The sequence below is a fragment of the Ambystoma mexicanum genome, chromosome 9 (genome assembly GCF_040938575.1).
Source record: "Ambystoma mexicanum isolate Mex_15411 chromosome 9, UKY_AmexF1_1, whole genome shotgun sequence".
In the NCBI taxonomy this organism is placed as follows: Eukaryota; Metazoa; Chordata; class Amphibia; order Caudata; family Ambystomatidae; genus Ambystoma; species Ambystoma mexicanum.
The window spans coordinates 1,295,009,534-1,295,036,549 of NC_090931.1; the positions used below are offsets into that span (position 1 = coordinate 1,295,009,534).

At 50.2% G+C, this 27,016-nt stretch overlaps 1 protein-coding gene across 2 annotated transcripts in view; it reads left to right on the forward strand.

Moving 5' to 3' along the window:
- SLC12A8 (solute carrier family 12 member 8) overlaps positions 1–27,016 on the forward strand; it is a 652,049-nt gene that overhangs the window by 616,920 nt on the left and 8,113 nt on the right. The gene's annotated exons all lie outside the window — the stretch shown is intronic.

A 27,016-nucleotide genomic window follows, 5' to 3' on the forward strand; every position in this document is an offset into this window, starting at 1 on the left:
GTGGAGACTTCAGCTAAAACCAGTGAGAGTGTCAGGTCCCCAGCCACCAAGTTTATGAAAGATTTGGTTGGTGTATTTGTGGAGGGTTCAGATATCCTCCAATGGATTGAAGCGTTTGAAATGGCTTGTGCGATTCATGATGTTGATAAAAGAGATTGGGCTAAGTGTTTGTTAGGCAGAGTGCCTCAAACTGGATATGACTGTATTCTGAAGCTGAGTGTGGAAGAAAGGGGTCAGTATGAGTGTATGAAGTCTGCTTTGATTGCTAAGTTTGGCAAGACACCTACCCAATACCTTAAAAGGTTCAGGGATTTTAAGAAAAGAGAGAATGGGTCTTGGGTTGACTGGGTGAGTGCTGCGCACATGAACATGATGGGGTGGATTGATGGATACAAGGTTAAGACTTTTGTTGAATTGTCCCACCTCTTGTTTTTTGAGCATTTTTCTGAAGCCTGTTCACCAGAGCTGCGTCAGTATGTGGCTGACCAGAACATTTTGGACCCCTTTAAGCTGGCTAGGTTGGCTGACAAGTGGGTCTCCCACCGGGTGTCCCCTAAGGACTCCAGTGGGAAGGACAAGGACAAAGAAAATGGGGCCTCTCAGAAAGCTGAGGAGTCCCACAAGAAGTCACAGTCGGGTAAACCTAAACCTTCCTCTCCCAAGACCCAAAAATCTAGTGGGGATAAGTCATCTGTGGGTGGGAATAAGAGTAGTGGTCCACCTGCTGCAAAGCAGGCTCCCAGTGGTTCCAGTACCGTACCCCGCACTCCTGGCACTTGTTGGGACTGTGGGGCTCTGGATCACAGAAGGGGTGACTCCAAGTGTAAAGGTAAGGCACTTGGAGTACAGGCTGTCAGCCTGACCTACCCTTACCCCGTGTCTGAGGTGGAGGCCACTGTCCTCCCCTCCTCTACCGGGATCACATTTGGTGCTCCGGTAGAGATTTCCTTAGTGTCCCTTGGGGCCTGGGACCAGTATGCAGAAGTACTGGCGACTATCCCACAGAACACCCGTAGGTTTTTGAGAAGTGTCCTCTTGAATGGCCAGCCTTCTACTGGTTTGAGAGACACTGGGGCAAGCATGACAGTGGTGGACAGGACCCTGCTCAAGCCAGAGGACTATGTAGGTGCTCCTCTGAGAACCACCAGGTTAGCTGGTGGGCCTCCCAAATTATCGCCTGTAGCCTTAGTCACACTCATGATTGGAGACAAGACAGCAAAGCTTCCTGTCCTGGTTCAGGACAATGTCCCTGCTAACATTCTGTTAGGAAATGATCTAGTAGAGTTGGGGTTGATCTCGGATGGTCTTCCCATGACTGCTGCTGCAGTCACTAGGTCACAGGTGACACCGGGTCTGGCTGTGAGTCAGGTACCCGAGCCAAAGGCGAGGCCTAAGGCAAGAAGAAGGAAGACCAAGAAGGCCACCTCTGTGGAGGGAACACCTTCTCTTCCTGCTGTTCCGACAGCACCCATTGGGATCGATGCTCCGGACGGGCTGGGTCCAGTGGAAAACCCAAACTCAACTCCTGTGGGAGAAAAGACAGAAGACTCTCCTGTGGGAGAGGTTCTCAACCCGGAGGATCATCCCGACCTTCAATGCTTGTTAGCTGAAGGGGGTCCCTCGCGGGCAGACTTCTGTAAGGGACAGAGAGAGTGCCACTCTCTCGAGGGACTGAGGAAACGGGCCCTGTCCCAGGCACAAGGAGAAGTGCCTAGGACATTCCGGATTTATTGGGAGGGTGAGCTCCTTGTTAGTGAGCCCACTAAGCCTGAACCTGGTGCCCTCAAGAGGTTGGTGGTACCCAGGGTTTACAGGCCCTTCGTACTGCAGTTGGCACATGAGGTGCCCTTGGCTGGTCATCTTGGGACCACGAAGACTAAGCAGAGGCTCTCTGCCCATTTCTACTGGCCACAGATGGGAGTAGAGGTGGAGTCCCACTGCAGGACCTGCCCAACTTGTCAGTTGTCTGGCAAGACTGGAGGCAGGGTCATTGCCCCACTGCAGCCATTGCCAGTGGTTGGCACACCATTTGAGAGGGTGGGCATCGACATCGTCGGTCCCCTTGACCCTCCCACTTCAGGTGGACATCGGTTCATCCTGGTCTTGGTAGATCATGCCACCAGGTACCCTGAGGCAATACCCCTTCGGACTGTTACTGCCAAGGTGGTTGTCAGGGCTCTCCTGGGCATTTTCACCCGTGTTGGATTCCCCAAGGAGGTTGTCTCTGACAGAGGATCCAACTTCAAGTCTAGTTACATGAAAACCATGTGGAAAGAGTGCGGGGTAACCTACAAGTTCTCCACCTCTTACCACCCCCAGACCAATGGTCTGGTTGAGAGATTTAATAAAACCCTCAAGGGCATGTTAGGGGCTTTGGAAGAACCCCTAAGGAGGAGATGGGATCTCCTCCTGCCATGCCTGCTGTTTGCTTACAGAGAGGTACCTCAAGAGGGTGTTGGTTTCAGCCCCTTTGAGTTACTCTTTGGACATCCCATGAGGGGGCCCCTCGCCTTGATCAGAGAAGGCTTGGAAGCCACCCCTCCAGGTCTCGCCAAGCAAGTGGGGGACTATGTGTTAGGCCTCAGACGGAGTATGACACAGATGATGGGTCAGGCAACAGCAAATCTCAAGGCCAGCCAGGAATTGAATAAGTACTTGCATGACCTTAAAGCCTCGCAAGTGGATTGGACTCCGGGACAGGAAATCCTTGTGATGGAGCCTACCAAGCCTAGAGCTTTGGCAGACAAATGGACTGGACCCTTTAGGATCATCTCCAAGATGGGCGAAGTCAATTATCTGGTTGACATGGGAGCCTCTGGGGTAGCCCCTCAGGTATTCCATGTCAACAGGCTCAAGCCTTTCCACCGGCGAGCAGAAGTCTCATGTCTCTTGCCAGCTTCAGGGCAAGAAGAGGATGAGAGTGAGCCCCTTCCTGATTTGCTGCATAGCAACCCTCAGGATGGCTCAGTGGAGTGAGTACATCTCTCTCCGGATTTGACAACAGAGCAACAGAGGGCCTGCAGGGCTTTGCTCCAACAGTATGCCTCTCTGTTTTCACTGATGCCAGGCCTTACACCGTGGTGTAGGCATGAAATTGACACTGGTGACAGTGTGCCTGTCAAAAGCAGGTGCTACCGTATGTCAGATACCGTCAAGAACCACATCCAGGCTGAGGTCGCCAAGATGTTGGATCTGGGTGTTATTGAACCCTTAACCAGTCCCTGGTCCAGTCCAGTGGTCCTTGTCCCCAAGGCAAGTTCTCAGGCGGGTACCAAGGATTGGAGGTTCTGTGTGGACTACCCAGGAGTCAATGCCGTCACCAAAACTGACGCGCACCCATTGCCCAGGGCTGATGAGCTCGTGGACACCATAGGGGCTGCCAAATTTGTGAGCACCTTTGACCTTACCTCAGGCTATTGGCAAATAGCTCTGACGGACCATGCCAAGGAAAAGACGGCCTTCTCAACACCTGAGGGACTCTACCAGTTTAGGGTCATGCCTTTTGGGTTGAAGAATGCCCCTGCCACTTTCCAGAGATTGGTCAACCATGCGCTCAGTGGGCTGGAAGCCTTTTGTGTGGCTTACTTAGACGACATTGCCGTCTACAGTTCCACCTGGGAAGAGCATTTGACACATCTGGATAAGGTGTTGCAGGCCTTGAAAAGGGCTAACCTCACTATCAAGGCCACCAAGTGCCAGATAGCTCAGGGGAAAGTTACCTATCTTGGTCATGAGTTAGGAGGGGGTCAAATCCAACCTCTCTCCAGTAAAGTACAGGATGTACAGAACTGGGAGACTCCCACTACTCAAACCCAGGTGAGAGCCTTTTTGGGCCTCACTGGGTACTATCGCAATTTCATGGCAGACTATGGAACCATAGCTGCACCCCTGACAGCTCTAACTTCACCCAAACAGCCTAGGAAGGTTAATTGGACCGAAGACTGTCAGAGGGCCTTTGATGGCTTGAAAGAAAGTCTGTGTAGGGCACCTGTGTTGTGTGCGCCTGACTACAGCCGACCCTTTATCGTCCAGACGTATGCCTGCGACACCGGAATTGGAGCTGTCTTGTCCCAGTTAGATGACAAAGGGAGAGAACATCCTATCATATTCATCAGTAGACAACTCAAGGGTAGAGAACTTAGGTGGGGTACTGTTGAAAAGGAGTGTTTTAGCATAGTTTGGAGCCTTAGGCGTTTTAGGCCCTACCTTACGGGGTCTACCTTCAAGGTCCAAACAGATCATAAGCCCCTGAAGTGGCTTATGCAGATGAAGGGTGAGAATCCGAAATTGCTCAGGTGGTCCATTAGCCTGCAAGGGCTAGACTTCACCATAGAGCACAGACCAGGGAAGAGTCACGATAATGCAGATGGCCTTTCCAGAAGGTATGTTGACCGTCTGGATGAGGGTGTCTATCCCGTGGGAGATTAGACACCCTCCACCTCAGTCTGGGGGGTGACTGTGATGCTGGAAATGCATCAGAGGGACAGGGCCTCTGAATCCTTGTCCTTTACTGCTTTTTATCGTGTGTACTGTCGTGTTTTCTGCCCAGGAGTCCACGTGGGACTCCTCGCAGTGCAGCTCTCTCTTTTGGTTTGGTGAACAGACCCATGGGATACCCTTATGGCACCCATGGGTAGGGGTACAACCCTGTGAAACTGGCCTGAATGCAGTGTGTAGTGTTGAATGGCTGGGTACTTGTCCCAATCCACATTCCTTGTTGTGAGTGTCTGAAAGGGAGGAGTGTGGCCTGAATGCACTGTGTGCCTGATTGGCTGACTGACTGCATGAATGCCCTTCTGTATGATTGGCTGCTGAGTGTGTGCCAGCAGTATGGATGAGAGACAGAATAGTATATCTGGGGACCTCTCACCACTAGTAATTGTTCAGAAGCGTTCAGAAGCTGAGTCTCCACTCTAAGAGTAACTGGAACTGCTGATCCTCGACGCCCAGCTGGAAGAAGAAGCCTTGCTGTTGCACTTGCTTCGACCGATCTGAAAGCTGCCGAATTCGTTGAGGACTGATCCGAGAGAGGACCTTTTAAGGTGCCCTCTTCCCGTGCTCCGAGGGATCATCGAGCACTGCTACATCTTCGTCGAAGCGCCCTGGAAGTCAGACCCTCGAAAGGCTGCCGACCCGAGACGGGACCGCCGAGGAGATCGAAGTGAAGCACCCGGACATCGCCGCCGTCTAAGTCCATTGCCGTCGACCAGGGTTTGCAGGTCTGTGTAACCGCTGGAGGCCCGTCGAAGTTGTGTTGCCCAGCCGTGGGAACCACTTGACGCCGTGCCGCCGACGACCGGAGCCGTCCGCTCCTTGCCTAAGAACATTTGAATTGAAGGACTCCCTCGTCCGCACCGTCGACAGCTTTATCATGGCGGAGAAAGTCGAGGACGACCAACGCGCCGACGAGAAACCTGCCGGTGGGTTTCCCGCCACCCGAAGACCACAAAGACTCGAACGACTCGACGCCCTTGCTGGGCCCCGTCTTCACAATCTTTGCAGTCCAGAACAATTGTCATCGAGGTGCCCCGCACGCCTCTGCCTTGCAGGACGCCAACGCTCCGTCGTCGACGAGCACCGCTTGGATCGAAGCTGCCGCCTCATCGACGCCGTTCTACCCTGTTTGTTGTCGGACGTTCGACGCCCCTTGTCTCCCGCTTGAAAGGGAAGGCATTCAAGAAAGGCCGTCGATTCCCTGACGCCGAACGCCGAGTTCCTCGACGGACGTTCGACGCCCGTGTCTCCCGCTTGAAAGGGAAGGCATTCAAGAAGGGCCGTCGATTCCCCGCCGCCGAACGCCGAGTTCCTCGACGCTTCTCGAGGCCTCTCGACGATCCGTGACTCCCGCTTGAAAGGGGGTCGCTCAAGAAGGATCTGTCGACGCCTCTTCGAAGAACTCGACTCCACCAGGTACATTGGGAGGTAAAAACATTATAGGAGGGAATAAGACTTGCAGAACAATATATGGACTGGGCTTGTGCTATATCTTTATTTTACAGGTGGCCCAGGTGGGGGGGATCTCCACACAGAACTGTGTCTAGTGGTAGGGGCCAGTATTCTGCCTATTGCTCAACCATCTTATTTTCTCTCCTCTCTATTGCTGGTTTCACTCTATTGATCTGTGTGACATTGTTACCGTATTGTTGATGCACTTTAATGAGATCTAATACAAAGGGTGGTACCACGTTAGAATTGTATATATTTGCCATTGTTGATTTTCCTAAGTACAAAGTGAGTTATTATGATAATTGTACATAACCTTGAATATTGATTATATAAAGACTGTGTTCTAACCAATACAATGTGTGGACATTCCTTTGTGGGGGCTTGGGGACTACACTGTACTTAAGAACCAGCCTGCATCACCTCCTGAGAAGCTAAGCCTTGATTGCTCGACCATAGCTACCGAATAGAGAATCTAGGCTGGGGTCCTCTGTGCCTCCCCTCTACCATATAGAGAGCAGAAGTACAGACCACCCCCTACCAGTCTTTACATATACTACAACTCTTTCAAATGCATCACCTTGTGATTTTATCAACATTTTCAATAGGGACCTTTTTGTTACGGAACATAGGCACAGCATGTGAGAATTGTGTAAAGTAGATAATATTAAAAAAGCAAACAGGGGCGTGGCTTGGTGCCGACCGAGATGTTCGCCTAGCTTTGGCTCTCTGCTTTGGTGGAACATTAATGCTTGAATTCCCCTTCTCTTACCTCACATTTTCCCTCTTCGGTGGCCCTCTATCTCCTGCTGAGCTTCCTGGAAGTCTGAGGCTCTTTTAAAAAAAGCTCAATTTTGGTTGCATTTCCTTGTGTGGAACATCTGGTGGGCCGGACCTGCAGCCACATCATCCCGTGATACAAGCTGCCGGCGTCTCCTGTCAGTTGTCTGGACTCCATGACGTGAGAAGCACGCCTCACGCTTGGGTAACGAGTTTCCCCTAATGACACAGGCTTTCTATGCAAATGAGCTTCTGTCATTAATATTAGCTCAATTGAAACAAGATATTGAATCTCTGCTAAGACTTTTTTGTCGGAATCTTCTCCTTTTGAACGGCTGGACCCGTCTGTTGACAGTATTTTGAGGGAAAACAAGTGCCGTTTTTCTTTGTTTCTCTTATCCCACCTCATAAAGCTTCTGCTCCTTTCTTCTAATTTCTACCTGAAGCAAACGAATTACTCGGCTGTGCTCAAGGACTACTCCATCTGCTTTCTCACACACTTTTGCGTATTATGACTTCTAAAAAGGGACATGTAAAAGAAACATTCTTGTCGTCCCGTACTACCCTGAAGAGACAGAAAAGTGATTCTCCTTCACCTAAAGAAGACACATTGGATCCCGTCATGCAGACCATTTTATTGCAAATAAGAGCTCTTAAACCATTTATGGAGGACACCAATGCTAAACTGCAGCAGCTTGATAATAAATGGTCCTTGTTTGATTCAGATGAATTAGCTGGAGAGAGGTGTTGGTGAAGCAGAAGACATTACCAATGGAGTAATTACCCTTGAAACTACTATTGCTGCCCTACAAAAACAGGCTGAGAATCTTGAAAACAGAAATTGGAGAAATAATCTTCGCGTTGTTGGCCTTCCGGAAGGAAGAGAAAAGGACAATCCTATTGGTTTCTTGTACACCTTTCTGCCTCAGTTCCTTGACCTACCGTCATCAGTGCACCTTAACCCCCAAAGAGCGCATCGGGTTGGACCTATTAACTCGGCTTGAAATTCTCCTGGCCTACCCAGAACTCTCATACTAGCCCTCTTGGATTATACCCACATCACTCTCATAATGGAGAAAGTCAAGCAAATCAAGCAGCTGGCTTGGGAAGGCTAGAAAATATTAATATCACAAGATGTCCCCAACGCAACTGCGGCGAGAAGAAAGGAACTCCTCACCTTTAGACCATCCCTCAGGCAGCTAAACGCCAGATATGGTATTATCCATCCAGCCATTCTCAAGGTCACCCTTAATGGTCATACCTCTACCTTCCAGAGTCCAACGGACTTGAGACATTACATTCAGTCTCACAAAAGGGATATTATGGACACATAAAGACCCCCCATTTGAAACATATTGCAACTTCTTTTGGGCTAAATATTGAACTCTTTCTGACTATCCTCCACCGGAGCGGGGAATAGGTGAGCTTCATTTCTACTGGCTCTCCATTCCCTTCACTACACATCTCTAACATGGATTGGTGTGGCTGTTTCCCGTTAGCCACAGTCCTCCTATAGTTTTGGATAATACTTCATCATTACCAAATTCCATGTTGTCATTGTTCGCCCCACCTTTTCTCTTATGTTTCGCTCCTTACATATTTCCTTCCGTTATGCAGGATTTAGTTATCTATCCCACGTTGTTGTTGATCATGAACATGACCCATGCAGTTTTAAAGAGAAGGGATTGCTGGGTATGTGCCCTTTTACCACAGCATGGTGGGAAAGGGATAGGCTGGTATGTACAACAGTTACCATTGAGCTCTGCATGCAGAGCATCCTTGAGTGCAATGTTCTTTGGGAAATGGAACAGGAGCAGTACGGGTCAACTAGACAAGGCAGACATGAATGAATTTGAAGAAATAATTGAGACCTGTGGGTTGTTCCATATTCCATAAAGCATGGGTAATGGCCCCAGATCCCACGCCAAAATGTACACGAAAGATAACAAGACAAAATAGACAGGATAGATTGTCTCTGCCAGAAAAAACATCAGTAATGACATTTCGAATGAGAGATGAATGGAAAAAATATACCGTGCCTCCTGCCTATACGGTAAATTACAGCCCCAGAACTGTCCCTCTATGTTTAAAGAAAAAAGGTTCCTATAAAGTGGGAACATTTCCCAGCTGCATGAATACAGTGTTTTTAAAGAATGAAATAGAACCAGTGTACGTGGGACCCTGTTTATTTCATATGTGGGCAGAGTGCATATCCTTGGTTACCTAGGAACTGGGGAGGTACATGCTAACTGGGTCTACTGTTTCCAGGAGTGTTCCTTCTAGACACAGCAGAAGTAGCCAGGCGATCCAGAGGAAGGACTCAAAGGAGTAGTGAGGATGGACTGATGGCATTGGATGTAGTTAAATCTTTCGTACCATTCTTGGCCCAAATAGTAAATTCCTATAATATAAGGCAACTGTCCAGGATATTAAGAAATACAATAGACTCAACAACAGATATCTTATATAACATGACATTAGAAGAAAAAGGAGTCAGACTAATGGCACTACAAAAGAGAATGGCTCTTGATATAATACTAGTTGATCGTGGGGGAGTTTGCAAACTCGTAAAAACTGTGTACTGTGTATATGTAGATGACGTATCCCCTACAATTTTCAAAGCAATTAAGAAACTACATATACTAAGTTCCTCACTCACCACTGGAGAAGGGGGTTGGGGAATAGGATCCTGGTTCTGGGGACTCTTGCGGTCTTGGGGATGGAAGCTGATTTCAATACTAATGATAGTGTTTGGAATATTCATAACGTGCTGTTGTTGCATTCAATGCCTGCCCATAGTTTGTACTGAAGTAGGCGAAGGATGTACTAAGGGATGTGTGCATATGGTGACAAGAAGAAAACAAACTTATGCCCGGAATGGCAAAGATACTGATGGAACAAAAACAGTGAAACAATTCATGGCTATAGACATTAGTGATAAAGATGATGCTTATGATAGCATGAAGAGTTCAGATGTATCCTCATCAGAGGAGGATACAATGAACGCATAAGACGTTTGGCATTTGGCCAAAAGGAGGGTTTGTCGGTCCAGAGAAAATGAATACCTTTCATTTGGAACAGCGAATATATTTTGGTGGCCAAAGACCAAACCGTCTTATGTACAGAACGATAGAAATACAAGTTGCTATGCTTGACCAATGTGCGGCCATTTTAATGTAGCAAGAATCGCCATTTTGTTCTCTTAACCATTGCTTATTGCCTTCTGTTAAAACTGCTGTACTGCTTAAATTTCTTGCGAATTCTGCTTACTCTGCTCAACTGTTAACATTGTTGTCTGAATACGAAAGGGCAAGGCCGCAAGACTAAGGAGTTTGTTGAAACTCCTTGCGAGCGGGCCAAAGAGGAATGCCCACGCTCTCTCTCTGCAGCCTTGAAGGAGAGCCGCAGCACATTTAATCATTTCGCAGCTGCCAGCCAGTCTCGTTTTAAAGCAGAAAAATACTAGAATTAGGCAGCTAGAGGCTTGAATTATGTTCGTTTTACGGCCCCCCTTCCAGTAGCCTATAGAGCGTGTCGGCTCCCAAAGACACGAATAGCGACTCACAGATAGCAGAGCCTGGAATCTGACTCATCCGCCGTAGGTGGCTGCTTAGACGAACAGAAGCACAATGTTCTTTTCAACAACAGAAAGATGTCTCTATACTTGCCGAGTTGCATGTTGTTGCATATTGTTACTAGAATAGATGTTTGAAGGTGTCATAGTAGTCGAAACTGTCCATCATCACGCTGAGTTCAAAGAAACCCAGAAAAGGGCGGTATAAACGTATCACAGCTGATTGTATGATGTGAATTTTGTATATATGTAACTGATGTACGTAATTGGCTCTCTTGCGTCCCTCAAGGTCTAGAGATACACGTGGCGGGGCGTGAGACCTGAGTTGGCCAACTGAGACTTTTACTTCGCAATAAACCCTAGCATTGGGATTACAACCTCGTGTCTGGCGTATCTTTTCGCGTGTGGTGATTTGCCTTGTTTCCATAACGCGAGGGACTCCTAAGGGCCCCTTTCAGCATGGCTTTGGCGCCCCATTTCTCTCAATGATTAGTGTCCTCTACTCTATGCCTGAAACTGCAATCTTTGTGAACGGACAAATGTCTTCCTACTTCCCTTTATCTAGAGGGAACGCGTCAGGGATGCCCCCTTTCTCCAATTCTTTTCATTTTAGCGCTAGAGCCTTTCTTGGAAGCAATTAGACAAAATAACAATATTCTTGGCATTCAATGTAGACCTTTACATAGCAAAACTGCTGCATATGCTGATGATGTGCTTTTATTTCTAAAAAATCCAGAACATTGCACTCACTATCTGCTATATATTATTTCTAGGTTTTCTATAGAATCTGGTTAGAAGTTAAATGCCGACAAGTCTGAAATACCCCGCCCCCAATGTACAATGTATATCACATCACACTCTTACCCTAGGTATGAATTGGTGTCCCAAAGGTTTTAAATACATGGGTATCCACATTTCGGCTTCCAGTAATAATATTAGAAAACAGAATTCCGAGATCGCTTTTAGAAAGAGTTAAAGAACTAGTATCCTTCTGGTCCCCTCTTTACCTATCCTGGTGGGGTCACCTAGAATCTATAAAAATTATGATTGCCCCCATTATTTTATATCTGCTTTATATGTTGCTGATTACCCTTTCCTCCTCCTTTTTTAAATCCATTGATACTTGCCTAACTAAATTCCTATGGGGGAACAAAAGACATAGAGGCCGATTCATGGAATAAATGTGCGCCGAAAATAGTGGCGCAAGCGTGAAAAAACAGGCGCACGCGTGCGATTCATGGAAGTCCCTGCGCGTGTTTTCCTCGGGTTGTGCGCCAAACCTGTGTGTGGCGCACACGGGTGCACACGTCATTGCAACATCCCGAACGCCGTGTGCGACGCGCACAGGGAAAGTGCACAACGTCCGCGCACACACCAAAAAGGGGGCGGGACATTGGGCGTAACATACAGAATTGGGAACAACGCGTGAAAAAGGTGTAACAGGGGAAGTACTGCAGGGAAATACACGTAACGCCCACACGCATGCGGACAACCCGTATTCATGAAATCGAATACGGGAAACCCGCACTTGGCAAAAGACGCGCATAGCCGTCAACACGTCCGCCACACGAAGGCAGGCGGAAGCGTCCCCGCACACAGTATAAAAGTGCGCGCAAACAACAAACACGTATATACAGCTATGATGAATGCCCCATTTGTCGCCGCACTGATCGTGGGACACCGCAGGAGGAGGAGAATAGCCAGGGCCCGCATTATTTTTCCACAGACCAGCCTTTTTGGGATGCCTGACGACTAGGTCTATGGCAGGTATAACAAACAAACATACATATCATCCTAGACCCCGTCAGGGAGTGGGAAGATGACCTTACATCACCCACCCTGTGCTCCCCAGCATTGAGTCCTTTGGAGAAGGTGCTCAATGTCCTGCATTTTTTGGCCACTGGGTCATTTCACTCGACAACTGCCATAGTGGGGGGGGGTCTCACAGGCCACGGAGTCACGCTGCCTACACCAGGTGTTGGCAATCATCACTGCACGCCCCTCAGTCCGCAGGCACATATACATGCCCAGAACACTCGCAGAAAGGCAGGCCGTGGTCCGGGACTTTTACAGGGTGGCACACTTCCCCAAAGTGCTCGGTGCCATAGATTGCACCCATGTGGCCCTACATCCACCTAGGGCCACTGAGCACATCTATCGGAACCGCAAGCACTGGCATTCCATCAACGTGCAGGGTGTGTGCGATGCTAAAGGAATCATCACCTCTGTCTATGCAAACTACCCTGGCTCCACCCATGACAGTTTCATATACAGAATGTCCGCCCTGAGCCGGGCCCTGGAAGCTGGGCAGCATGGTGACACATGGCTCCTAGGTGAGTACAAATGCCAGTGCACATGCATGCATGTCACACACAGACAAATACCGAAACCCTAATAATCACAACAATTATCACCTCCCCAGGGGACAGTGCCTACCCTCTGAGCAACCACATGATGAGGCCAATCCGGAACCCCACCACCCCACCACAGGTAAGATACAATGATGCCCATATTGCAACCAGGGGCATAGTGGAGCGCACATTCGGAGTGCTCAAGTCACGCTTCCGCTCCCTTGACCGCTCTGGTGGGCAGCTACTATATGCACCCCCAGTAGTGTGCAGGATCATTGTGGCAGCATATGTTCTGCACAATGTTGCAACACAGCGGGAGGAACCGGTGGACATTGTGGTGCCCCCACATCCCCAACCACAGCTGCCCATGGGAGGGGACAGGGCACGTGGCGAGGCAGCCTGGATCCAGCTTGTCGCCACATTCTTCACCTAAACTCCCACCCCTGCAGAGTGCACACAGGCCTAGCACATACCAGGTGACTATCGATGATGACAAAGAGACACTCAACTGTCACAACCTTACCATCCTGAGAATGTTGCCACGGAAGTGCTACATTGTGTGCATCCCTAGCTACTTAAACATAACCAATCCTGTTGACCAAAAAAGGAACACATGCAAGGTGTGTATCAGACCCCCCCGCCCCAAAAATAGGCCATGACAATCCCTGATATGTCACCCAAACCCTCCCAACCCACATCACCCTTGTCTGCCACATCATGACATGGCATGCAATAGCAAAAGCCCAACACATGACCAATAAGATAGGAAGTGACATGTGATAAATGGAAAGTGTCCCGAGACAATGACGTCTGACATGGAATCAGATTAAATGACTGACCAACAACCTCCCACACATACAAAGTCAGACACACATGCTTTCCAACAGTCGTAGCATGAAAACAACACTGAATGCCCCTGCACATGCACATTTGGCATGGCAAAATCCCAACTCCCGAACCTGTGTGCTGTGTCTCCTGCAACACGCTGCACAGCACACAGCACTTTGAGCAGCCATTGTGTTGCACATACACCTTGAGCATCACATGAATAAAACTAATGAAATCTACAACCAAATGACGCATGTACAGGATACCCAAATGGCAATATAACATGTGCTGCATGGACACCGCGGACCCGAAAATGTAATCTGTGTGCACCTGTGGCCATGGAAGAGTGGATGTACATGTGGTGGATCATTGTGCAACTGTGTGTGTCATTAGGGACATGCACTCAATATATGCATGTGAAATCAAGTGACCCTCAGTGTCCTGTACACATCACATGTGAACATTGGCCATGTGAACACCCCAGCATGTCAAACCACACCAATCCCCAGGCACCTGAAAAGTAAAGACAACACAGGAACAGGCATTGAGCAGCACAACACATCATGCACATAGTACCCCACAATTACAATGTCAGAGTGCCCAAAACACGGTAGGCCAAGCCAACTGTCCAACAACAAAAGGCCCTCACTTACACATCACTGTGACCTTCTGAACAACTGTCTCTGGGGTATGTAGCCTTCTTCCTTCAAGTCTACCGGACTACAGGATCACCCTACCCCTTGGTCTCCATGTTCCAGCTTACGTGTAAATAGAGTCCAGCCCCCTCAGAGGCCACCTTGACTGGTAAAAATGCCAAATCGCAGAGAACTCCAAGTAGGCAAACCCACAAACCAGTGAAAAAGGCTGTAGGCACCAAAAAACCCTGGAAGAGTCTCCAGTAGATGACTTGAAGTAGCAGAAAATGTCAAAGCACATGTACAAGCACAATGATAGAACAACCAAGGTAGCACAGTTGAACAATGATCCAACAGGATGGGTACCATTCACGGTACATAACATACAATGATGATGCAACAACTGATGGGTACTGTCACAGCTCTGGTGTCCAGGCGCAAGAGTGGCACGAACCAACCTCCCCCTCCGTGGTCTGGGTGCATGCAAGGTCAAACTAACACAAGCCTCTGAGACCCCGGCGGGGAAGGAGGGTCAGGGATCTGTCCCGTCTCCTCTTCTGGCTCTATCTTGAGCCTTGTTCATGTCTTATTGTAAGCGCCCCGATGCCCGCGGGCAGTCGGCGCTATATAAATATATAAAATAAATAAATAAAATGTTGCATGGACAGGCATTGGTCTTCAGGATAACCGGAAAGAGGGGCAGGAGAGTGGATGTGGATTTGCAAGGGAAAGTAGGCAAAATACAACGAATCACAAAAACACATGCTCAATCTGAGAAAACATGTTCATCATGCACATTGTACCAAATCAGTCAAATGAAAGCCAAAGAGACACTTATCTCTGGGGTGAGTGCTGGCCTCCTGCCTGCGCACTCTCAGGTCCGGTAACAGGAGCACTTCAATGCTGCAAAGAGAGCGCAAGTTACTAATCTGAATGTGTGTTTACAACACACACACACAACCCGATCCCTGTCCCAAAGTAAGTGACATCTCCACAAACAAACTCCCCTGTCTGCTGCTATGTACCCATACATTAGCTTGGCCAACCAATGGTACTTACACTGTCAATGCAGTAATGCCGGGGCATGTGGCCGCGCAGGAAATGGAAGACCAATGAGTCAAGAATCAAACATGATACAAAGGTCCCAGGGTGAGCTGCTAGACGCGTATAGCAAGGTGCAACTTCAGTACAAGTTGCGTTCTGGCCGCCGCAGATTTAAGTAGGTAGTGCATGTGGCAATTTGCACATGCAAATGACATGCACTCACCACAAGTCTGAGCCTCGTTGGTTGTCCCTGTGCGCTGAATCAGTTCCTGGCCAGGAACGCTACTACCCTAATTACTCTGCTTCAATGGAGCAGGGGGTACTCGAGGATATGTTTGATGGCCCCTGCGTGTGCCCCTGACAACTAGGAAAGGCACTTGGCATTTGGCCCTCAACGCATGTCAGCTGTACTCTGTGCTTCTCCAACAATGCCTGCCAAAGCTCCACAGCACTGGTGCCACTTAGCATCCATGTGCAAGTGGCCTGGTGGAAGGTAGTCTGCGGTGTGGGCCCTTGTGTTGCTCACCTTGCCAGGAACTACTGGAAACACGTCTGCTTCTGTCAGACGTCTGAGCACAAGCCCTGTGCATCTGCTTGCGCACACATCCACACGTCTGCAGCACCGAACGTGCCCAGTTTTCTGTATTAGTCATCCCTGTGTCTGCTGGCAAAAGTAGTCTGGAGGCTCATCTTCCTGCAGAAAGGGCATGAAATAAATTAATAAGGCTTGACAGTTCCCTGTGTGTGTGTGTCTACATGCTGGTTGTCACTGGGCCAGGTTACAGAGCTACATCCAAACTCCTCCCACCATCAGTGTCACTTTGACAGGCCAAGATTGCAGGCTACTGTCTATGGCATGAAGTGCAGCAAGCACATTTACAGGCAAGAAAATAACATACATCACAATCCACATCAATTAATGGAGAAATCAATCACATACTTGCCCAAATTCATTACAGACATGGGGTGGATGAAACGCAACCAATCCCCAATAGGGGTGTTAACACAAGTAGCACAGCAGCAGACAGACCACAGTAATTAAGGAAGTCCAAAGCACTTGTGAAATATTTTGTAACACCGAACCATCCTAGCGAGCCCATGGATAAGGGAAGCAGGAGTGGCCTATGTGAGCCAGGACCCCAAGCTGCAAACACATACACAAGACAAGCTTGAAGGGCCCAGCTGGAACAGGGATGTTTTCAAAAGCCACAAAGCACCACACCGTCACATGAATGCACAATAGAAAAACAATATTAAACTATATTAACTAATTAAACTAACAATGAACAACCTACATAACCTAATTAAAATAACTATCAAATAGATAATATTAACTAACTAAACTAAAAGGAAAAATCAAAGATGGCCACATACGACCCAGGGGGTGGGGGGGCACCCAGGAGGGGGAAGGTACAGGGTGCACCTAAACACCCACATGCGATGATGTTGAGACAAAAAAAAAACCTCCATGGGCGCAACGCCTGCACACCACGACCTGTGTGGAAGATAATTTGTCGTCCGAGTCTGCCTCTTCCTGTAAAGGACGACGTGGCACAGAAGCCTGACCACGCCTAGGTGCAGCTTGCCCCTCGTCGGGAGCAAGTCTGCCGGACGGGTGAGCTTGGTTCTGTGCGGCAATGACGCGCAGGTCTGCATGCAGAACCTCCCATGATACACGTGCTTCCTCTTGCAAGGTAACACATGTAGCACAGAGTTGTTCCTGCGTGGTCTGGCTGGACAACTGATGCACCTCCCGGCAAGCATGTAGCTCAGCTGAGATGGTACGCTCAAGCTGCTCAAACCTCTCCTCTGACCGCACCTTCTGGGATATCAAGAGGGCATCCAGAGTGGATCTGAGGGACTGAGACTCAGCCCTCAGGGCCGCCATGTGTGCCTCTGTGTGAGCAGTAATTGCTTGATGCAGAGACAAGATTTCAGCCTGGCGTTCCCTGTCAGAGGCCGCCATGCCCAGCCTGAGCGAGCGGGCCGTGGACTGCACCGCCTGCCGCTCGAGAAGCACCTGCCTAGCAGGGGGAGCACGGATTGGGCCACATGTTCCATGCTCGCAGCAATGTTATCAAGTGCTGGCCCCTGATGTTCTGAATTGGCAGTCATATCTTGCTCCCACTCAGTATACCTCGGTGGCGCACGGCCACCGTGTTGCTGGGCTTGACACCTGCGGGCCTAAGGACTGGCCGTCCTCGTCAGGTTCGCACTGCCCACGGCTGCACGACTACATTCCTCCGTCTACGTGATGGCCCAGGCACATCAGCGACTGGTGTGGTGGGTGACCCTGCATTGCGATCCACCACAGGCGGAGATCCCACCACTGTCTGGCCCCTCAGTGCAGGTGTCGCGGACAGAGGAGTCTCCACATCAGAATCACTCACCCCTGACGTATGGACCTGATGCACATCCAACTCGACATGGCTGTCAGAGTGGTCATCTTGGCTGGACTCATTGCCAGACAAAGACAAGATGGTCTAAAGCACATGTGAGTTCTCGTGGTCTACCACCCCACGACCCCCACTTGTGCCGGGTTGTGGTTATGCTAACAACCTTGTGCCTGGCATGACAACACCATCCTCTGGCTCCATTGCGTCATCATATGAAAAGTGGAGAGAAAAAAACAGTACACATGTTAGAAGCACATGACACACATACACATAGACATCACACAGACAGCCAACACATGAAGCAAACATGTCACACACAAAAGAGAACCTGCAATGCTGCCTGGTCAATTTGACATTGCATCAGTGAGTAGGCATGTAGAACGGTGTTACATGGCTCAGAAGTGGGTTGATGCAGTGCAGGACATGTGTACGTTACTCACTATCTACATGAACAAGTACTTCATGATGTGTATCAATAATCAGAGAGACCTGTGTATTGGCAGACAGTGTTGACTAGCATCAATGGCATCATCTGAGTCAACTGACAACACAGCAGATGATGATGGGACAGGAAGCAAGACACATGACGAACCCTCAGTAGTACACCCAAGTGTGCAAAAGCCACTACACCAGTTGGACAGAGTCAGTGAGCCTGAAACTGGGGGAGGACTGTGCCCCACACACTGTCACACCCTAAAAATGTGTGTGATGCAGGACAGGGCCAGAGTGGGCATGGGATGGCTGAAGAAATCACATGAAATGTTGCTCATAAAAGACACGTACTACAATGATTATCCAGGCAAGGACACATAGGGGCATGCATGGAATGCACATGGAGCATTAATGGCCACTCTTGTCCCTGCGGAGCATCTGCCATCTGCACAGTCCAAGTGATACACCCTGCATGAAGGCCACAGGATGTACCCCACTGCATGTGTCTGGCAGGTTGGCTGGTGGAAGTTAGCATGTACACAGGAGGCTTGAACAGGCCATTGCAGTACGCCAAAATGATGCACAACAGTGCAATGGTGTAATTGGTGTGCTGGGGAGGTGGAGGGGCAAGGGGGCATGCCTACGTGGAGTACCCACATGCAGGCCGATGACACATGCATGTCAGTCATGCGATGACATAGTCCCAGTGCTGAGAGGAAAATCACCCCTGTCTACATGCAGAAGGGCCAGAGAGCATGAACATGGACCGGAGGGGCATCTGGGTGACTGACATGTGAGTAAGGTGCAAGTGTGGTGATGAGGACAGTCCCCGTCTGCTCTACATGTCCACCATCCTGCACAGCAAGCATGCATCAGTGAATCATTGCATGACTAGCACATGAGAACCATGTACACCTAGCATGTAGTGGCAGTCAAGCACAACACATCACACAGGCAAAACACACATGGGCTGGACATACACAACAACACTCACTGGACTGGGCATCAAAGTCCTGCATCTCTCCCACTCCTTTGACCGATTCTTGTGGTATGAACTCCGCAACGAGTGCCTTGTGCGGAGTGAGGTCATCCTCCTCAGGTGGTGGCCCACCACCAGTCACCAGAGTCATGCTGTAGTTCGAGGCACGCTTGGCCTTAGCGCTGCGTTTGAGGTAATTCCAACGCTTCTTGCACTCGGCACCTGTGCGCACCTCATGGCCGTATGCACTCACATTATCCGCAACATGCTTCCAGTGGGTATTCCGATGGGCAGCCGTAGTATGACAATTCGGCCCCACTAGCATGTCACGGCTCTGGGCCTTCACGTAGTCCACAAGGGAGTCCAGTTCCTCATTGCAGAAAAGCTTCTTCCTCGACGTGAAGGAGGCCGTAGTTGTGTCTGGGGTCCCAGCCTGTGCTGCAGATGCAACCTTCCTCCTCTTGGATAGTGGCGCGGACCCTGGCTGGCGAATGCCACCCTGATCACTATGGCCTGTGGGACCGGTGGATTGAACCAAGGGAGTGGCAGGTTGAAGGACGACCGAAGGCCTGACTTGCATCAGTGGCTGCTGGGTGCCCTGGAATGGACCCTGCGCAGCAAAATCCGTTGTGCCAGGGTCATTAACCGCAACTGCCTGGTTGGTAGAGTCACAACCGGAGTGTTGTTGGCTGCATCTGCCTCTGCACTTGCCAACACCCGGCTGGTCGGGGCAGCAGATGACATTGCTGCCCCAGGGACACGTGTCTTGGTCAGGGCATCCCTACGTGCACCTCAGGTGTTCCTCCTGACCTGCTGGAAATCTTCCAGGGACTCTTCAAGTGCCAACGCACCCTGCGCTGGCAGACTCTGTGCCTGGGTGGTGGTGTCCACTGCTGCACCTGCAGCTACCACTACCCTTGGGCCCGTGGCAGTCGATGAAATGGACTGCCGGGTCACACGGGCGCCAGTGCCAGATGCAAGAACTGCATCTCCCAGAGCCGCAGGGGGTGGTGGCATGTCTGCATCAACACATGGCACATCATTGTACTCAAGTTGTGCACCCCTGCCTCTTCCCCCTTTGCGCCACCCTGGACACCCTGGAGTCCCCTTACTCCCTGGTCACCCCAGCCATGTCCCTGACAACGCCCGCCACGAGGAGTACGCCCAGCTGAAGCACCCCTCACCTTTGGTGGCCTCCCATCCATGGCACAGATGGAGTACTGCCGGCACAGATGGAGAAGTGCCAATGGGAGGTGTACACCACATGGTCCTGGGCAATTGGGGTGAAGGGGGTGGGATACAAGATGTAATAAGCACCCCGACACCTGCAAGGCTGTATGTGACCCCGGTGATGAAGTGATGGGTCACGCAACGCTCAGGCACCCCAAAACTGCAGTAAAACCGTGCACGCACCCCGGTAGCCCACCTGTGTGGAATTAACCTCCCGCAGTACCCAGTGGCACCCAGGGACACGAAAAACACGTATGCGTGGGACACGCAGGCTACTATGACCTCGAAAACGGGTAAGCGTACACAGGGGCACCCGCAGTCAGACTAGCGTGATAATGAAAAACACGCATAGCCAATACCCCGCCAAAAGAAGAGATACGTCCTTGATAGCTGTGAAGTAGTGATGGCGCGCGAAACAACACGAAGTAGCAACACACACGTCGGTCTCCATGAAAGGCCCATACAGCGAACGGCTGGGACCCGCTAACCATTAACCTGTGCTGAGGGAAACACTTGCGCGCATCACGTCACTTACGCGCTTATGCCCTTTCCTCGGATTACACGCATTAACACGCAGACGTGCTGTTTTTTCACGTGCTGAATCACTATGCACCCGTCACGATGGAAACGCCTGCGTGCGTAATGTCACAGACGCGCTTATGCGCTGAGGGCCTTTCCTCGAATTACACGCTGACGTGCACTTTTTTCACGTGCCAAGTCACTCTGTATCAAGCTGGCCACGCAACAACACACCGAAGACCACACCCCTGCCCTGAAGGCCATTTTCCTGCCCCCCAGAGCCCCGAGCACGCTCCCACCGGTCATCTGCTGCTGCCTGCCTGCTTCCCACATGTCCTGCTTTTTGGTGCCTGCATGTCAGCCATCTGCAGGGGTCCAGTTGTTGTGACCCCCCCCCTGCTGGATCAGAAGACTCCCGACTGGTATTCCATCGCTCCACAGCCCAGCCCCAGGACCCAATTGCCCACCAACACCTGCCTCTGGGGTTGCCATGTCAGACACAACGCCATCTGGCACCACTGGCATCCCCCAGCCAGAGAGGCAGAGGGCCACCAGCTTCAGTGCCAGTGAAGTTGCTGTCCTGGTGGATAAAGTCCTGGGGCAGTATGATGCCCTTTACGGAAGTTCGCGTGTCGGCAATGAAGGACAGAAGAGGATGTGGATGGACATCGTGGCTGCCATCAACGAGGAGGGGGTGGCAGTCCGTGACATTCAACACGTCCGGAAGCCCTGGGAGGACTTCAGGTCCAGGACCCTCGACAAGGCCCGGCGCCTCTTGAAGGCAGCAGATGCCAAGGGGTGCCGGGTCCGCCTGAACAACAACCAAATGAGGGTCCTGGAACGTGTACGCCCAGCGCTCCACGTCCAGGTCCTTGAGAGGCAGACCCGTCTGGAGTTGAGCGGTAAGTGTACATGCGTACTGATTGGACGCTCTGCGTGTTGTGGTGTGCCAGGAGTGTGCAGGTTGCACATACGTCTTTGTAGGGACATGTATGGATGCGTATGTACAGGGACGTGACCCTGCCACATGTGATTCCTCTCATGTGTGAGACACATCGATGCTGTATGTGTTGGTAAACATGCTGTGCAAATGCATGTGTGGGTGCACACATGTAAAAAAATTATGTGTACGTACTGTGGCATGGTTGTGGTGTCACACATGGATGCTGGTTCCTGCTGCATGTTTCTGCACTATGTACATGTGCATGTGTGTGTATTTGACAAGTGTGCAACTGTGATGCAACATGGATGCATGTGACACTGACATGTAGGAGGCTGATTGGTAGATGTGACATGGATGGCCATGTTATCACTGCGACAGGTGGTGGAGATGTACAGTTGCATGTAAGTCTGGTGGCGTGTGTGCATGTGTTCTGCACTCCCCGTGTTGCATGTGACGTCGGGCTCACCTTCGGCTGCTCGTGCTATTGTTTGTGTATGGATGGTGCTGCCTGGTGCAACATTCCTGTTGATTTGCTCATGTGTGTGAGTTGAAATGGCATGTGTGCTGGGGATTGTGATGCCATGTCTGAAGTTGGACACTGCCCCTCATGTACAACTGTCATGTGTGTATCAGTCCATTGTAGAGTGCCCTGATGCCTGTGTTCTATCTTCTTGTCTGCAGCGTTAACTGATGAAGAGGGCGGAGAGGGTGCTGTGGAGCAAACTGGGAGGGATTGCACCGCCAGCCGGAGACGCAAGGCCCAGCTCCCGTCCCGTGTTGTCATCTCGTCGGGGAGTGAGGAGTCTGGTGCCGCATCCCAGGCCACAGCTTCCGAGGGTAGGTCCAAGAGGCGAAGGTTGGAGGTGGACTCCTCGGCAGCAGAAGGGGCAGTTGAGACCCCACAGGGTCCGACGGAGGAAGATGGCACAGAGTCATCCAGGTTGGTGGGGGGTTTGGTGGAGGAGGCGGCCGTGGAAGGGACACACACGGGGTCTGGAGGTGGGGATTCCACTGGTACTAGTGGTGGAGTGCAGAGGCAGGGACTGGAGGCAGCACAGGCCGCCGCAGAGAGGCCTGTGTGTAATCCTGTGCCCGATCCTGTGACTGCATCATCCCGCACCAGCAGGGGTGCCTACGTCCAGACCCGTTTTCAGGGAGGGGATGAGCACACAACGACTGGCCTTCCTCTCCCTGCGGACGTGGCAATTCGGGACAGGGTTCAGCCTGTCCTGGCTGGGATAGCGTTGCGTCAACGGGGCATGCGAGGTGACCTGCAGTGTTTTCGTCAAGACACTGCACGTCATCTCGGATGCCTCTTTGACTGCGTTGACCTACTGGGACGGGTCACCAGTGCTGGATTCCTCCGTGTGATGGACCTTCTTCCGACCCCCCCTCACCTGAACCCCCTGTGAGCCAGTCGTCCTCCATGCCATCTTCCCGCCCATGTATCACCTGGGTACCCTGTGGTGCTGCCTCTAACCCAGCGGCCAGGCTGGTGGAGGACATGTCCCTGCCACAGCTTGGAGTTGGACGTCCAGCAGGGGTGGCCACCACAACAACTGCACCCCAGCTGGAGGAAGACGTGCAGGCAGCAAGAGCCAGGGCACAGGCACAGCAGCAGGCACAAGGTGGGAGCGATGATGGCTCAGGGCCCTCAGCATCCGAGGGGCAGGCATCGGCCAGAGGGCAGGAGGACCCAGGATTGGGAGTGTCTTCCGTGTGGCAGCGGTTGGGCCACCCCATAGATGCAGAGCGGCGGCGGGCAGAAGAGGCACGGCTCACAGTGGTCAGGGCGGAGAACTCTGAGGGCGCTGAGGCGGGCCGAGTGCCTCGAGGCTATTCGCAGGGGGTTGGAGTCCAACATGGCATCGTCCCTGCGAACCCTCTGGGCCATGGAAGAGGACCGCCTCCAGGACATTGAGCAGGAGTTCGATGATGCCCTGGACTGGGACATCGGAAAGTGAGCTGTTGGACTAGCCCGCTGCCATTGTAAATAGTTTTTAATGTTCGGTTTCATTTTCGTTTTGCTTTATTTTGGGGTGATTGGACTATGCCCCACACTTTTGAATATAGTTATTTCTTAGGTAGTTTCTTTGATAGGTTTCAGTTCTTTTGTTGGGCTCATGGACCTTTTAAAGATTGCTTGTACATACTTGGACATTGCATTTATGTGTACATTGTCCTTGGATTTCACCATGGAGCAAAGGAATTTGATTTTTACATTTCCTTTGGAATTGTTTTTGTGGACAGAGAGTTTGGACCATTTTTCTTTAGGATTTATTTGGATTGGATCTGCATTTCCTTTTTCATATTTTTGGACATGCATTTCATTTCATGTTTGTATTATTTTTTTGCCTTTCATTTCATTACATTCATTTTGTTCATAATACATTTTGATATTTTAATTCCATTAATGGGATTCGTTCATTGGGTTCATGCATGTTAGTAGGTGGGTTTACACGATCTATGGCAAACAGTGTGTGTGTGTGACGGACATGTGTTGATGTACATGGTTGACTTGATGGGCATGTCGGTGTGGGGTGGATTAGTGAAATCATTGCATGTCAAGACTGGGGTGGCCTGCTGTGGTATTTTGGTGCACATGAGGCCCATGATTGTGCAGCTTCCTGTCGTGTTGCAGGGGGACATGAATCGGGGCCTGACCCTCAATGCTGGGTAGATGGGGGTGCTAGGGGACATGAGTCAGGGCCTGACCCTCAATGCTGGTTGGATGGGGGTGCTGGGGGACATGAGTTGGGGCCTGCTGGCAGGTGCCCCTCACTGCTGGGTGGATGGGGATGCTGGGGGACATGAGTCAGTGCTCACTTGTGCGTGGTGACGTGGGCTGGCTGGGGGGCTTCGCCAGGCTGGATGGGCTGCCTGTGGGGCATGGCCAGGGGTGTAGTGTGTACCCCTGCGTTGGGGTCTGCCTGCAGGCCCTGGGGAGGGGGGAGAGGGCACACCTGGGAGGAAACACACTGCCAATTAGTTGGGGCACACCCGTAATACACGTACTACCCGCTCGCACAAGGCCAATCACGTGTGTGACTTCCCGCGCACCCCAGAAATACACGTAGCCCGCTCGCACAGGGACAATCACTGTGTAACTTCCCGCGCACCCCCGAAATACACATACACCGCTCGCACAGGGCCAATCGTGTGTGAAACTTCCCGCGCACCCCAGAAATACACGTACCCCGCTCGCACAGGGCCAATCGCGTGTGAAACTTCCCGCGCACCCCAGAAATAAACGTGCCCCGCTCGCACAAGGCCAATTGTGTGGAAGTTCCTGCGCACCCCAGAAATACACATACCCCAATCGCACAGGGCCAATCGCGTGTGAAACTTCCCGCGCACCCCAGAAATACACATACCCCGCTCGCACAAGGCCAATTGTGTGGAAGTTCCTGCGCACCCCAGAAATACACGTACCCCGCTCGCACAGGGCCAATCACGTGTGAAACTTCCCGTGCACCCCCGAAATGCATGTACCCCGCTCGCACAAGGCCAATTGCGTGTGAAACTTCCCGCGCAGCGGGGTACGTGTATTCTGAGGGGTGCGCGGGGAGTTTTACAGACGTTTTCATGGTTGGTGGGCTGTATGCTGGTCCACTGGCCTGTGCGCCATGTACGGGATTTGTGCACTGTTCATGGCGCACAGGGAGGGGTTGGGTGGCGTAACTGGTGCTGCTGCAGGGTCGCTGAGCTACTCTGCGCCACGGCTGATTATGGATGTTGAAATCCATGAATACGGTGTGCGCGGAAATTGATTTTGTCGCACGCGGCTGGTGCAGACTGCCGCGCGCGCACACTGTGCGCCAGCCACGTGTGCCACTTGTGCGCTGAATTCTATGAATTACTGCCATAGAGTTTCTCTCTGCAAATTAAAAGAATCCCGAATCCAGGGTGGTGTTGGATTCCCTGATTTAAAAAAATACCACATGACCTTTGTTCTTGGGCAAATGCAGCTTTGGTTTACTCATGAAGTACCTAACTTTGCACATAACTAGGTACTTTTGGAAATAGCTATGGTTTCCCCCATTTCCCTTGCTGATTTTACCTCATCAAAGGTAAAAACAAATATACCAAATTTTCCTGCATTCACAAATCTGCATATTTTGTTAGATTATATATTGTCCCTTCTATAGTCAAACAGTCCTTGTTCATTTTTATCTTTCATGTGGCTTAATCCCTTAAATAAAACCAAAGGAAAATCTATCTGTTGGAAACCATGGCTCTCCAGAGGTATTCAATTTTGTAGTCGATGTTTTCTACATGGTATTCCTATTACTTTTAATGAATTTGCTACTAGGTTCCACCTGCCTATTTCTTTCTTGAAACAATATCTGGATATTATCGCTGCAATTGTAGAAAACTATGACATACTCATGTATAATTCCAATATCCCAAATGCACAAAGGCTACTTACATTTGCTTAACCTGATATTACTACTTCTATATTTTATAAAACCCTGGTGCTAATATCTCCAACTCCAAATGTGGATCATCTTCACAGTGACTGGCGACAAGACTGTATATTTCCTGATAATCAACTATGCTGGCCCCCACAATGGAAATGCATCTCCAAGATAACCGCCTCTGCCAGCCTAATCCAAACTCTCTTCTTTTTTCAACACAGAGCTTTCATCACCCCTGTCTCTCTTATCAAATGCTCCATAGCACCTATTGATAATTGTTGGAGTTGCTTGCAATCCCAAGGCTCTTTGAAACATATGTATATGGAATGTCAGCATGTTAAGCCATTTTGGAACTGTGTGTGGAACACTATCAAATGTATTTTCAACTTTCACCAAGATTTCTGTTTTGAATTCCTTATCCTTGGCAGCTGTTCCTTACAGAACACCACTATTAATAAGTATGCCTGCTTTTTGTTTGATCTTTTGCAATCCAAAGCATTACCGCCAACTGAAAAAATTGAATTGCATTCATACAATTTATGGTAGAATTCTATTTGTAATATCCATAGAATGCCTCCTCTCCAGACCTACTATGTAAACATCAGTTCAAATGACAGTCCTTTCTAGATTTCCTATCCAATCCTAACTCCCATTAATTTACTGTGAGCAATATTATTTCATGATTGCTCCTGCATCTCCCCATATTTCCCGCCTCTTGTACATGTCCTGTCCCTTTTGTCTTGTCTGTTTTGTCTAATTGTTTCTTTCCCGTCCCCTTTATTTAAAAGCTCTTATCTTCTTCATGTGATGGTGTTATACGTATACTTGGCTCATTTGTGCATCAGATTTCTATTGTGCTATGCACTCTCTCTGTATATGCCCTGTATCTTATATCATCTCGTGTATTCATTGTATGCCTTGTATACCTAATTCATCCAATTAAA